Source organism: Fukomys damarensis, unplaced genomic scaffold (assembly GCF_012274545.1).
Source record: "Fukomys damarensis isolate Sample0158 unplaced genomic scaffold, DMR_v1.0_HiC HiC_scaffold_2, whole genome shotgun sequence".
In the NCBI taxonomy this organism is placed as follows: Eukaryota; Metazoa; Chordata; class Mammalia; order Rodentia; family Bathyergidae; genus Fukomys; species Fukomys damarensis.
This window is the reverse complement of record NW_022900914.1, coordinates 36,193,262-36,207,963: the sequence shown is the minus strand read 5'-3', so window position 1 is coordinate 36,207,963 and position 14,702 is coordinate 36,193,262. Positions and strand designations below refer to the sequence as shown.

General features: G+C 37.3%; 1 long non-coding RNA gene across 2 annotated transcripts in view; it reads right to left on the bottom strand.

Moving 5' to 3' along the window:
- LOC104856460 overlaps window positions 1-14,702 on the bottom strand; it is a 340,761-nt gene that overhangs the window by 42,874 nt on the left and 283,185 nt on the right. The window contains exon 10 of one of the 2 annotated variants that reach the window (XR_004517431.1): window positions 3,290-3,481. The exons of the other annotated variant lie outside the window; for it this stretch is intronic. This is a non-coding gene — a long non-coding RNA (uncharacterized LOC104856460). The remainder of the gene's footprint in view (window positions 1-3,289; window positions 3,482-14,702) is intronic. 2 annotated transcript variants of the gene reach the window in all.

The window sequence follows — 14,702 nt, the reverse complement described above, 5'->3', positions numbered from 1 at the left end:
AAATCCAAGTAGCAAAAAGCTTTTCTCTCCCAGTTTCCCCGAAGTCTCAGTGAGGGTGATATTCTTCGCTGAACTGTCCCCCACCCCCACCCTGGACACCTCTTTTTTAGGAATCCACACAGCACTCCACTAGCAGTGATGTAACACCACTGCTGATGCCACGGGTATGTGAAAATAGTGTGCAATATTACTTCCTCCCTTGCACTGGTTCAAAATGCAAATCTGTCTTCTGTGCCAGAGTGGCCCCTTTGTGGCCACACACAGCATAGGTTGGGATGTCTTTGGCAGTCAAAAAAATTTTAAAAAGTAAGATAATTATGGGGCTCAAAAAACATGTTATTAAATTTAGAAAAATATCTACATTATTTTTGAAAATACCAAAGATAGGCAATACAAACACCTATATTAAGAAATTAAGGGTAATTTTTAAATCAGGTGGGAAGGAAACACTGGACGAAACCTCATTTTTTCAGTGTATTCCCCATTTCTTCTCTGATGATCTTCCTAAAGATTCCTAATATATTCATTGTCCCATGGCACTGGATGATGCAAGGTAGAGGGGAGGGACTGACTGGCAATCAATAACCGAAGGAGATAGTTGTGAAGGAAAGAAAGGGTGTAGCATATCAAAGACAAAATGTCAAGAGGCATTAAGAATAGAAAACAGATACATGATAGGGAATTCTACATTTTAATTTAATTTAATGTACATGACTTTTGTATTGGAGCCCACTGAAGTGAAAGGAAATGAAGACAGTGCCTATCTGGACCGAGATATGGGAGACTTGCAATTGAAATTAATTATATGTTCTTTACATTTCCCATTTCGCTTTTAAAGTTGTACAGGTAGTAATGCTTTAGCTCTTAAATTACAGAATAAGGTTCACGCTCAGTAAATTCTTTACAGTCAACCCCCCAGCTTGCCCAGCCAGCTCTGGCCTCCAACACTCCTTCCCCATCTCATCCTGCTAAGAATCATCTGGCCCTATCCCCCAGGTCACTCTGGCTGGCTGCCCATCCACAAATTTCGGTGGGCCTTCTGTGTGTTTTCAGAAGCCCATTAAATTGTGTCTTGGCAGGCCAGACACCTTCACCTCGCCCTGAGACCTGAGGAGAGAGGTTATCAAATTCCCTCATCAGACAGCCAAACCCCAACATTCTTGAACCTGTAAAGAAGCTATGGAGTTGCACAAAGATGTTAGGACTTAAAAATACGTCTGTCATACAATATTATAATATGCCTGAGGAGCCCAGTGAAGAACAGAGGTTGAGCAGGCCTGGAGATAGAAAGGCTGGCCTCTCTCTAGAGCTGTCTTAATCCACATTATTCTTTGGACAGTACAGTGAATATTAACTTCCATTATAGGGCTGTCTCCAGTTCCTTCTTAAAGTGGTTGGCCCCACTGTGCTTGTTCTTGGAGACGCCTGGAACTGCAATGGCTCCGCAGTGACCAAGTATACACAGCACCTTTGTCTTCTGCTCCATAATCCTAAAAGGCTTCACTCCATGCCCAGGCAGTGCTCCCACTGCCACCCCTAGACCAGGACCCTGATGCCCTGAGCACATTTAAAAGCCATAACGATTTGAGTAAAGCAGCAAAAGTTCTGTCTGTTGTCCTAGTTGGCTTAAAATCCAAATTTTCAAGTGAAGTGAAATCAGTCTGAGCGGTTCCTTTTTCTCATCCAAAGTACCTCTGTGTTTTGCTTTTGCAACTGTTGGGATAGTCCTGTGATTTTAAGCAATTAATTATGCAGAATTTAGTAATGCAGAATTTAAATAGGATAAATGTGTCAAGCAGTGGGATCCACCTGCATCTACCTTATTTCTTCTATGAGAGACAAGAAGGAAACTTACGAATTGGAGGGGGAGATGCAGTACTTCCTCCCCACCTCACCCAATTCTCCTCCCTTCTTTCCTTTTTTCTTCTCTCTTATCCATTTTACCTCCTGCCTGCCTGCCTGCCTTCCCTCCTTCCTTCCCTCCTTCCTGCCTTCCTTCCCTCCTTCCTTCTCTCCTTCCTTCCTTCCTTCCTTCCTTCCTTCCTTCCTTCCTTCCTTCCTTCCTTCCTTCCTATTAACCAGTCAATTCACCTTCTCCAAGAAATCTGATGGAATTTTAATCTACAACATGGTTTCAGACCGGAAGTACAGCTGCGTAGCAAAAAGGGGGCAACAGAAGGGGGTGTATTTTATAACACACAAAACAGGCAGGACTGCTCTGGACAGAAGATAATGCAAACTAGCTTTGCTGGAAATGAGCTGCAAAATACCTTCATTTTCTACTACAGTGAAACCCTGATAAAATCACAACTGTTAAGGTCATACAGTATATCAGGTGGAATCACAGTCTTTAGAACTCCATTATTAATGCAGACAACCTCACAATCAAAGAGGATGAGAGCACAGTTTCCAGGTGCCAATGATTTGATCCTATCTTATTTGGCTGTTTACATTTAAATAATGTGACTGTATAAATTTAAATAATATAAACCACCAACAGATGGATCCCAGTGAAAAACTGCCTTGGCTGAAACCTTGAATGTACACTGTACAGCGCTTTACAATTTATTTGAGCAGAGCTCATATTTTTTTTTAATGGGGAGGGGATAAAAAGAGACTCATTTCTTCTGCCATTATGGAAATAAAAGTAACGCTTTAGTTGGTGGCTGACTGTGCCAAGGAAACATGCAGTTCTCTAACCTCTGGTACAATGCACCCATAAGGTAGCCAGCATCAAAGCATATTAAAAGATATTAACTGCATATTTGCTTATGAACAAGATAAAAAGCTGTAGGGCCTCCAGGTTCTCAAGCTGTGAGTGGAACAGCTTTGCAATTTGCCTGCAAAACTGCATTTTGATCTTAATGAATATAAAATGGCTGCCATTAAAAGTAAAACAGATTATTTCGGGTCTTCCAGGGCCCATAGCTCTTTGCCGGCCTTGGAGGGCCACTATGATCTTTCATTAAAATCTCACAGCAGGGCTCCCTCACCAGCAAATCAAGCCTTGCAGTCTAGGAGATTGGCTACATTTAAAAGTAATTTTCAGAAATCTACACAGATTTTCAATTTGGTAATGAAAGCCATAAGAGAATGCAGGCGGCATTTTGTCGAATATTGTTACTGATCCAGTGCTCACATTCGTTAGAAATTAAACTGCCCCGTAACTATCACATTGATGGCAGCTTGCCATTTTGGCTGTGTTCTGATCTGTTTGTTAATGAGTAGCATGTGCTAATTGTTGTCATCCTTACCACCAAGCAGCCCTTCTCTAACAAACATACTTTACCTGCTCAGAGGTGGAGCCTCTCGCTTTGTCATCTCCTACCAAGTTGGAAAAGCGTGTTGGAGTTGCTGGTGATTTGTGGTAAGACAGTATCCTCAGACAATGCAAGAGAGCATCAGATCAGCAACTGGGTGCTTTCATTTTTAGGTGGACTTGTGCCTTTGTTTTTCAGTCAAGCCTAAGTTTTCGGAAGTCCTAGAATATGGACAATGTCAACACTTTCATATGACTACCCAGAACAGTTTGAACAAATCAACAAACTTTGAGAATAAGTAAGATAAAGTCAGTGTAGTATAAAATAAGGGAGGGGCTCATAATTAGCAGGGATGAAAGGCTGAAAAGTCTGGGTGATTACAAGTGCTTGCCAAAGCTAAGGACAGAACAGCCCTGAAGCCTACAGGGGAAGTGAAACTGCTTTGGATTTCAAAGGCAAGTTTGACTTTGCACTTCCTAGAGCTGAAATGCTTGTACATTTATGCCCAGGTGGATGGTCCTAGGGGAACAGGCAGGTGAATCAACAAGAATGTGGTTTCTGGTGGGGGGCAGGGCAAATTCAGCACCTTGACATGTGACACAGGCAGATATCTAAATAAAGAGACATATAAATCATTATGAATCCAAACATGACTTAATAGAAACAATTTACATAAGTGCATTCTAAGACAGCCCGGAGTTTTGCCTTTATGTGTCCCCATACTTGATATAAGAACTGAGGAAAGTTTTTTGTTGTTGTTGTTGTTTGTTTTTTAGATTCTAGAAACAAAAACATCAGATTATGGTTCCCTTTTGGAAATGCATTCAATAAATTTTCTTTACTTGGCAATTCTCTTTACCTGGAACCTTTAGGGTAAAGCACTTCTCTGCACTAAAATATGAGGAACAAGAGCTGCTCTTTACTTTCTCTCTGACTGGACATAAATTTTGCCTGCTGATACAGAAAGAGTCTCCATTTAAAACAGCAATTCTCCTTGGCAGAATGCTGGCAGCCAGAAGACAGCATATATGCAAAGGATATGTTTATTTCAGGGGCCAAAGCAGGCACCTTGTGGCTCAGCATAAACCTGTCTTTTAGCTTCCCACCCACAAGAGATTCCTGGATGCACCTGGGCTTTACTTCTGTGGTTTCTGCAAAGTAAAATTTTTAATCGAGTGGAATGTCTATGATTTTAACAGAATGACATAGGGACCCCTAATAAGGTGCCATTGCTAACGTGCATTAGTATTTCAAGAGAAAACGCAGGTCAATTCCTTGTCTTTGTGGCCTCAGGAGACCCATGGGAATGAGATGCATTACAATGTGGTAAGCAGTTTTGAATCTGTTTCACCTATAGCTGCTATTCTAATTGCAGGAAGCATTCCTGTAATATGTTAGGTCTTATAAATGCCCGAAGTGACATTATAAGAAATTCTGCTGAGTCCTCCTGAACTCAGAAGGCTGAGACTTCTATTCTACCAGTCCTCAGTTGTTCTGATATTTCACCGAGAGCTTCCAGGTACATTTTGACAACCGTGTACTATGATATCGCTTGTAATATTATTTTCATGTGTGCTAAATTGTAGGCAGAGAGAATGGTACATTACCAATTTTGACCATCAAGGATTAGAATATAACAGATATTAATATCTCTCTAATTTCTAGAGCAGGAAAACTGGACTTGAGGTCATAGATGTTAATATAATTATATTTCAGATAATCAAAGTATGTTTTACTGATTATAATAAGGTGTAATTATTTATTTGGTTTTTTTTCCAGAAACATAGTTCTATGGAAACAAGCATTGTCCTTGCTTTGTCACTCTGACATTTATGAATGCTGTTCAAAAATATGCATTTGTACATACACATATATAGTAGGTAGAGGATTTCATAAAAAATAAATCAAATGAAAGATAAAACATTTATGTTCTTGTAAAAGGGCATAATAAAAGTTCTCAAGTAAGTTTTTTTAAACTACATTATGGACGTTTTTCAGAAAGTGCAGCTGCAGCATTTTTGTTTTCTATTACAATTTATTTTTAAAATATTTTTATTACTGCCTATTAACTTTACAAAATATTGGGTTTCAATGTATATAATTTTTTCCCCACTTTTGGTACCAGGGATTGAATTCAGGACCTCGTGCTTGTGAGGCAGGTGGCAGCACCACTGAGCTAAATCTCTGGCCATATAATCTATCTTGATCATATCCCTCCTTCCTGTTAACCTCCCTTACATTCCCCTTCCCCCATGCTGTGCCTCTTGTTTAGTAATAGTCTCCCTTCTGCACCCATGTCATCTTTTTACATTCCACACCTTAGGGAGAACATGCAATGCAACACTTTGTCTTTCTGTATCTGGCTTATTTTGCTTAACATGATGGTCTCCGATTTCATCGATTTTCCAGAAATGATATAAAATTGAGTCATCTTTATGGCTGGATAATACTCCATAGTATATACACATTTTCTTTCTCCATTCATCTGTTTGTGGGCACCTAGGCTGCTTCCATATCTTGACTTCTGTGAATTGTGCCACAATAATCATTACTATGCAGGTCTCACTATAATATGCTGACTTAAATTTCTTAGGGTGTATAGAAACAAGCAGTATAGCTAAGTCAAGCAGAATCTGTATTTTTAGTTTTTAAAGGAATGTTCATACCAGTTTTCATTCAGGCTTTATTAACTTACATTTCCACCAGAAGTGGAGAAAGGTTCCTTTTTTTTTCCCACATTTCCACCAAAACTTAATGTCTTTTTGGGGGGGAGGAATTCTTGTTAGCTATTCTGACTGGGGTGAGATGGAATCTCAGTGTAGGTTTGATATGTATCTTCCTAGTGGGTAAATATTGAGCAAATTTTTATCTACTTATTGACATTTGCACTTTTCCTTTTGAATAGTCTGTTTAATTTTTTCATGTTAAGTTTTTTCATTCTTTGCATATTTTAGATACTAATCTTCTGATAGAAGAATAGTTTGGCAAAGATTTTTGTCCCATTGTATGCACTTGCTCTTCATTCTGTTGTTTTCCTTGTGGTGCAGAGACTTTTTAATTTGATGTGGTCTGATTTGTGGATTCTTGCTATTGTTTCTTATCATACAACCCTATTCAGAAAGTCTTTGCCTGTGCCTATGACATCAAATGTTTCCCCTACATTGTCTTTTACTAGTTTCAAAGTTTCAAGTCTCATACCTAGGACTTCGATGAATTTTGGTTTTTATACAGAGTGATAGCAACCTTCTTTCAGTCTTCTACATGTGAATATTCAGTTTTCCCAGCACCATTTTTTCCTTCAATGTATATTTTGGCTTCTTTGTTAAATCTGGATGGTTGTAGCTAGGTGAGTTTGTTTACGTATCATCTATTCTATTCCATGGGGGTATGCGTTTAATTTTATGCCAATACCATGCTGTTTTTGTCACTACTGCTTTGTAATATATCTTGAAATCAAGGAATGTGATAACTTCCAGTCTTGTTTAGGATTCCTTTGGTTTTGGGAGGGGGGTCTTTTTGTTTCTATACAAATCTTAAAATTGTTTGTTCTAGTTTTATAGAGAATTTCCTTGGAATTGTGGGGGCTGCATTTAATCTGTAGATCATTTTTGGTAGCATGGCCATCTAACCACATTAATACTGCTAGTCAGGGGCTGAGGATTTAGCTCAGTGGTTCCACCGCCTGCCTTGCAAGCACAAGGACCTAATTTCGATCCCCGTACCAAAAAATACTGCTAATAAGTGAGCACAGAAGCACCTTTCATCTTCTACTGTCTCATTCAGTTTTTTGCATCAGTGTTTTGTAATGTTAATTTTAGTCTTTCACCTCCTTGGTTAGGTTTATCTTTAGTATTTGTTTAAAGCTACAGTGAATGGAATTATTTTCTTGATTTCTTTCTCAGCTAGTTCATAATTACTGAAAAGAAAAGCTATTGATTTTTAAAGTTTTGACTCTATATCCTGTACAATTAATTTTTAATTAAATGTTAAGGCTAAAACAAAATTTTAGGGGATGAAAGTACAGTTATGGTTTGCAAATAAACATCTGCTAAAATGTTATAATTTTATTTTTATATATAGATCTCTAATTCAAGATTTGATGTATACATAAAGTTTTACTTGGAAAGAACTTTTGAAATATCATGGTCCCTGCTTTTGATCAAGTGAAGTTTTTATTTTGTTGACTTGACAAGAAAATAGTCTAAAGTTTAAGCAAGATCTCCAAACCTGTTGGAAACATAGCACTCTGATGTATACAAATACTTGTATATTAATTCAACAAACCTCACAGAGTCAGCCCTCTAGGGATAAATATATTTAATTCCAAAAGTTGGTTGGCAAATTGCTTTAGAATTTGTAGTTAATTTCTTCATAGAAGAATTACTTAAGTAACAATTTGGTTCCAAGGCAAACTCATAAGAAACACATTTGTCATCATATAATCATATGGTTGAGCTAAAATCCAAACTGCCTTGGCCTGTCCTTTGCTTCCAGGAAACAGAAAACCATGAGATACAAGGTGAGCAAAGAAAGGGAGGAGTAGATAAGGGATCCATACAAGGAAGGACATAGAAGTCCATTTTCCATTTTCTATTCAGAGCGTGAGTTCTCTTCTATAAGGACATAATCCTAGATTCAAGCCTAGGCCTAAACATATTGGGGTTAACAGTATCCCAAACTCCTTATAGCTCAGATCCACATCTGAACAAATTTGTATTTCTAGTACTTCAAAATCAACCACCTTTCATCTGCCCTCCTAGCCTTACTATCATCTTCCAACTGATTTCAGCAGATGTTGTAAGAAATGAGAAGCAAAGCCAAGTAGGAAAGCAAGGTGGAAGTCATATTTCCAGGTCAGCTCTTCCACTTTGAAGAAAGAAGTTCAGCAACTGGCATGCTATACAACATAGAGATCTAACTGAGGCCAAACTCTGGCTAGTGGCAGTAGGAGCACCACACTGCCATTGCCACCACAATACACGATCCTGTAGAAGAAGTCCAACTATGGTGAGGAACAGCACATAGTTTGTGAGTGAGGCTGTGACAGGCAGCGATGTGTATTGATGCTTGGGAAAATTATGACCACAGAGAACGCTGAGTATTTCTACTATGTTTGTCCTCCTGCCCGAGGTCCTCAATAATAAGTTTCCTGTATATGCAGAATGGACTCATACCTTGAGAAGGTAAGTATACATGAGGAGTATAAATCTATAGTTGCAGCTTGTTAAAGGAGAAAGGTTTTAAAATGACATTTAAAAATAGAATGCCACAGAAAATACAGAGGAAAAAGTATTTTTCAGGAGCCACAGAAAATTTGAATCTGGTGTTAAGAGAGTAATAAGTAGAGAAATTAGAATACAGCATGTGTGTGTGTGTGTGTGTGTGTGTGTGTGTGTGTGTGTAGGATAGTGTACTATATTGAGAGCTACTTTCACATGTAGTAACTAGATACTTCTACAAAGATGGCAACAACATCCCTCTTATTCAACACAGAACAGGAACTACTTCCAGGACACTTACATTCAAAGAGTCTTAACATCTTCTCCAGGAAGCATATGATTAGAAAAGGAATTATTGGCCTCCTACCAAGTCCATAGGTTCATATTTAGACCTTATGAGACAAAGGGGAATTAAATATTTTCCTGGGATATAAATGTCAAATCTGTGCAAAGATGACACATTTCTGGTATCACATGTGACAATTAATGTTGTCTCTAGGAGACATGGTCACTTCATCCAGAGCAGTGATGGCGAACCTTTTAGAGAGGAGTGCCCAAACTCCAAACCAAACACCACATATTTATCACAAATTAACTGCAATTAAATCTGACTATGGAGGTTTTAGTTTTGCAAAACACCTCATACATTAACAGCTTTTGCCTTAAAAGAAAAATAACACGTGTGCCACTGATTACCACCACTGACCTGGCAGCCTGAAGGCACAAATAAGCAGTGAGGGGAAAGTAGCACACTAAGTGCTAGAGGACTCTGCCTCTGGGTCTGGTTGAGATGCAAGGAAGCTTTTGGACATAAGTAGGTGATACAGAAGAGGACATGATTATTTGAACTCTGGCTCTGATACTAAAGAGTCTGCTGCACAGGGCAAAGTGATTCTTTGAAGACTGGGAAAAATGTGTATGACAAAGATCCACAAACCAGGAAAACTGTAATTAAATATGAAGCTAAAAGGGCAAAGGACATGATGCTTTCAGACCTGATCCTAGGCTGTATTATGAGGTATTATTTAGACAGAAACAATGTATTTCCCTATATACAACAATTACCAGGCTACACTGTAATGAACACGTAATTTCATTTGGACCAAGGAGTGAGGTTTGGCTGGCGAGCTAACATTGACGAGAAATTTGAAAAGAATTAACATATTACTTTAGAGTTAGCTATGTTCACAGAAAAATAAATCTGGACATAGGCATTTATCCTAGAATTTAGGAAAGCAGGCATCAAAATAGAAAGTTGTAGAAATAATCCTATGACTAAATTGTTTTAAAGTAAAAATAAGCTTACTTTTACAATTCTGACAAAGTAATCACAGATTTTTCAGAGTTATTTATAAAAAAAACATAAAAAGAACATTCTTCTCTCTTTCTAAAAGCTTTTGAATGTAGAATATTAAGAGGCATATACCCCAAATGGAAGTATGAAAATGTAGTGATAATGAGCCAATATATTAAAGTGCTGTAAGAACATTGTCAGTAGGGTTAAAGCTTGAATGTGAGCTGAAAAACTGCCAAGGACAACACAATGCTATTTTAAGCTTTGTTTGTAAAGAAGAACAAAGGGATAGGTACATTGATTGGAGCATACAGCAAAATGTTAACATATGTCACCAAAAAGAAAAAAGCACAACTATTTAACTCCTATTTTGGTTCTACGGTCTCTATCAAGAAGAATGATCTTCAAACTGGAGAGGGCAGAGCAAGCAAAGAGGGAACTGAAGCCCAAGTCAGGACAGACTAAGGTATCACCTAGTTGCTTTAAAGAAGTTCAAGGCTTCACGCCAGACAAATTATTTCTCAGGTTACCAAACAAACCTACAATATGATTCAGATGTGATTGTAGAAAATCTCCCAATAATTTTTGGAATCAAACTCAAATCATATCTGACTAGAGATTAGTGTGGTCTATAAAAAGAAAAACTTTTAGTTTGCAAAACCAAAACACCACCCAAACATATCCCTAGCAGAATCCTAGAACGAATTATCACATGCATGAATTGTTTCTGCTGAGGAGTAACAATCGCTCGAAGCTAGCCAGGGTTGACTTGAGAGCAACTTCACCAGTCTCTCCCTCCCTCCTTCCCTCCTAACCTCTCACTCCTTCTTTTCCTTTAATGTTTTGTTTTGGTTTGTTTCATTGGTTTAGTTGCTCTAAGTGGTGACTCTTTCTCCCTTTCTGTTTCCTAAGTTGACTCACCAAGCAGTTTAGATGAATGACTCTCGGCTTCAGAACATTGAATACATTATTGCATAACATGTTATTAAATTGGAAAAAATTGAAATGCTTGTGTAATTAGAATCAAAACTGGTTGAGTAAATGTTCCCAAAGAATATTTGTTAATCAACTGTGGGCAAGATGGAGAGTTCTCTAGTGTGATATGCACTTTGGACTTCATTTTACCCTTTTGTTCTTTCCTTTGTTCTTTCTCTTTTCCTGCAAAGCTTTACTGTAGACTTTCTGTATTCCATGAAAATATATGCTCATGTGTTTGTCTCAATGAGACTTCACAAATGAAATAGCACCCACTCTGTATGAGTCAGATGGGCTCTGTCAATATGAGCTGGGTCAGATCTAATACTTCCCTTTAAGTAGCTCACAGTTTAGCAGGGGAAACAGAGTAAGTAACAGAGTAGCTCAACAAACAATACGGTGTGATACAGAAAGAATGATACAAATATTTCCTGTTTCTCAACCTTTTGGGGTACTATGCTAAAAACATGATATATTTCATAAAGTCACTCAGAAAAAATATGATACAGCTTTGATTTTCCCAATAGTATTGGTGAACAAGACATGACCCAAAGAGACCAATTGAGAGCTAGATCAAACTTTACATAGAAATGGAACCAAATGCAGTCAGGTCTGTTAGATTCCAAGGCCAATGAAATATTATGCCCAACTGCAAATCTATGACTCAAGACAAAGTAAATCAGTATTCAATATTGATTTCAGGGCCCTGAGTGTTCTGGAGATGGAATGCTATCTCAGGACCACTTTCCAGAACTCATGAAACCTAGTTTGAGAGAAATATAGATGTCTACTGTTATAGTTTGGATTTCAAATTCCCCACCAAAGCCTGCAGTATCCAGTCCTGTTGGTAAGTAGTGGAAAATTTGCTATGTAAGGTCTAGTTGTATGAAGTTAGATTATTGTCTGTGCTCTTGAATGGGGTATTGGGATGCTGGTCCCTTCATCTTTCCTTCTGTCTTTGCTTCTTAGCTTCCAGGAGGTGAGCAGTCTCCTCCACCACACATTCCTGCCATGATGTACTGTGCTGTCATAGGCCCAAAGCCAATGAGGCCAAGTAAGTATGGACTGAAACTTCTGAAACCATGAGCCAAAATAAACCTTTCCTCATATAAGTTGATTATCTCAGACATGTTGTCACAGTGATGAAAAGCTGATTAAAACTAGTTTCTGAAGCTGCCAGTTTCTGTTAAAGAAGAAATTTTATTCAGAGAGAATGATATGTGCCAAATCAAGGAGGCTCGTGTATGGCTTTGCTGTAGGTGCCCTTGGAGGACTTGGGGGGAGTCAGTTACATTCTATTACGAAATGGACGAGGAAAGAGAAGTGATACTAGCAGACTTACATTATCTCTCTCTCATTCTATCTCTCATCTAGTCATAAATACAGAATAGATATTTTCTGAAGAATATGTATTGTTAAAAACTTATTAACAATATAGGAAGTTTTAGTGTAAATTCCCTTGATATTTTATTTTTCACATCTTATTATCTGATTTTCCAAACTTTCAATATGCTCTTTCTATTTCAATTTTTCCTGTATACATTCAACAGATGTGCTTCATTTTATGCATGAAATGAGTTCTTGTAAATTTGTGTGATTTTTTTTCAGCAAATGCAATATTACATTAAAGATAGTAAGGAAGTTATTTTTTAAAGAACCTTATGCCAAATTGCTTTTTAAAGCAAATAATGACCCTATAACCAATCTTTCACTAAATCTAGATTTCCATATATCAGATTTAACTAAAAAAGATACATCTGTACTTTATTTTTACATCTGTCTGTGAGCTGTACTACAACATAATAGTATGCCAATTTGAAATGCCATAATTTTTATACTTTTTCATTTCTCACAATGCAATCTTAGAAAAAATATTATTTTCCGTACTATACTCATTCTTTCTTCCTTTTCCTTAGTGGAACTTTAGCACTGCCACTTCGCTTACTCCAAAATTTGAGAGTGTTGGCAGTAATTTACAAAGTTAGACATTCATCCTATATGCAGCAGTACCGATGTGACACAGTTGTATGAAGTACCATGCATGTTCAAATTTAATTTTTACAATAAACTTCTGAGATATGAACAGTTTCCTACTGTATAAGTTAGGAAACAGGTTCAGAAAAATTCAGCTTCTATAGGTTTGCAAACTGTGTTCCAGTCATATCAGCTGACTTCATTTCCCCCCAACGTTATTGAGGAATAATTGATACATAAAACTGTATATATTTAACGTGTTCAATGTGATGTTTGACCTATGTATACTTTGTGAAATGACTACCACCACACTCGGGCCAATTAACCTATTTAGAGTGCATATGTGTGTGTGTGTGTGTGTGTGTGTGTGTGTGTGTGTGTGTGTGCGATGACATCATTTAAGATCACCTTCTTTGTGAATTTTAAGTATACAACATAGTGTTATTAACTACAGTCACCCTGCAGTACATTAGTTTTCTAGATCTTATAATCTTACTTAACTGAAGCTTTCTATTCATGACCAGCAGCTCCACATTTCTGCTACCTCAGCCTCAGGAAAGCAGTATTCTACTCTGCCTAACAGCTCAACATTGTTTGATTCTAAAAATCACCTAAGTTTGTCTTTCCGTGCTTGGCCTATTTCATTTAACATAACATCCTTTGGTCCATCTATGTTGTAAATAATGAAATATTCTTTTTAAAGCTCAAATTATATTCTGCTCTGTGTTTAAATATACACATCACATTTTCCTTATTCATTTTTCTATGGATACTTGCGTTTTTCCACATTTTGGCTATTGTAAGTGATGCTACAATGAACATAGAAATCCAAATATCTCTTAGAGATAGTGTTTTCATTTCCTTTGGATATACACTCAGAAATCTACCAGATCATAATGTAATTCAAATTTTAATTTTAACTTTTGAGGAATTTCCTTATGTGTCTGAGCTTCACCAACAGCTTGCAAGGGTTCTCTTTTTTCTACTTCCTGTCAATAATTGGTATATTTTATGTTTTGTTAATACAATGGACTCTCAAGATTTGTTTAGCTTGACATACAAACAACTTGGATCATTACCAGAATTTTAGTTTTAACTTACAAACAAAATCTTGAGTTATAACACAAATGCCAGCTGCTTGTACTTTCAGATGGTCTTAGATACAGATTTAACCCTTAAAGAGTCCTGGAAGAAACATTACAACATCATTTCCTGCGGGGGGTTAATTGAGAGATCATTGGTCAATGTTCCTCTAAGAACGCTGAGATCTAGCTGTCTACAAGAAAGAGACTTTGAAGGCTGTGTAGAGGAGCCTGAACCTTCAACTAACCAATTTGAGTTGTGACCAGCCCTCACAAACTGAGTTTGTAAGTCAAGGGTCCACTGTAGTTATTTTCATAGATATGCCACGATTTGTGGTATTAATTTGTATTTCCTAGATGATAAAAGTTTGTTCATGTTTTTCAAATAGCCCACAGGGTTCTTGTATGTTTTCTTTTTAGATATTTTTAAGAAGGTGTTTGTTTTATAAGAGGGTTATGTTTAAGAGGGTTATTGTTGTGGTGATTGAGTTCCTCGCATTTTCTGTATATGAATCCCTTATCAGATATATAGATTTAAAATGTATTTCCCATTCTGCAGGTTGTCTTTTCACTCTGATGATTACTTTCTTTTCTATGCAGAAGATTTTAGCTTGATATAATCCCACTTGTCTGTTTTTATTTTTGTTGCCTGTGCTTTCCAAGTCATATTTTCAAAAACCATGGCACAGAACAATGTCAAGAAGCTTCTTTCCCACATTTCGTTTTAGGGGTTGTAAAGCTGTATGTAGGTCTCATATTTAAGTCTTTCAACCACTTTGAGTTTTTCTTTCTTTTTTTTATTGTGGATTTGCTAAGTGTTTACTTTCATTCTACTACACATGTATATCAAGTTTTTCTAATGCTGTCATTTCTGCATTGTGTGCTTTTGTTAAGTCAG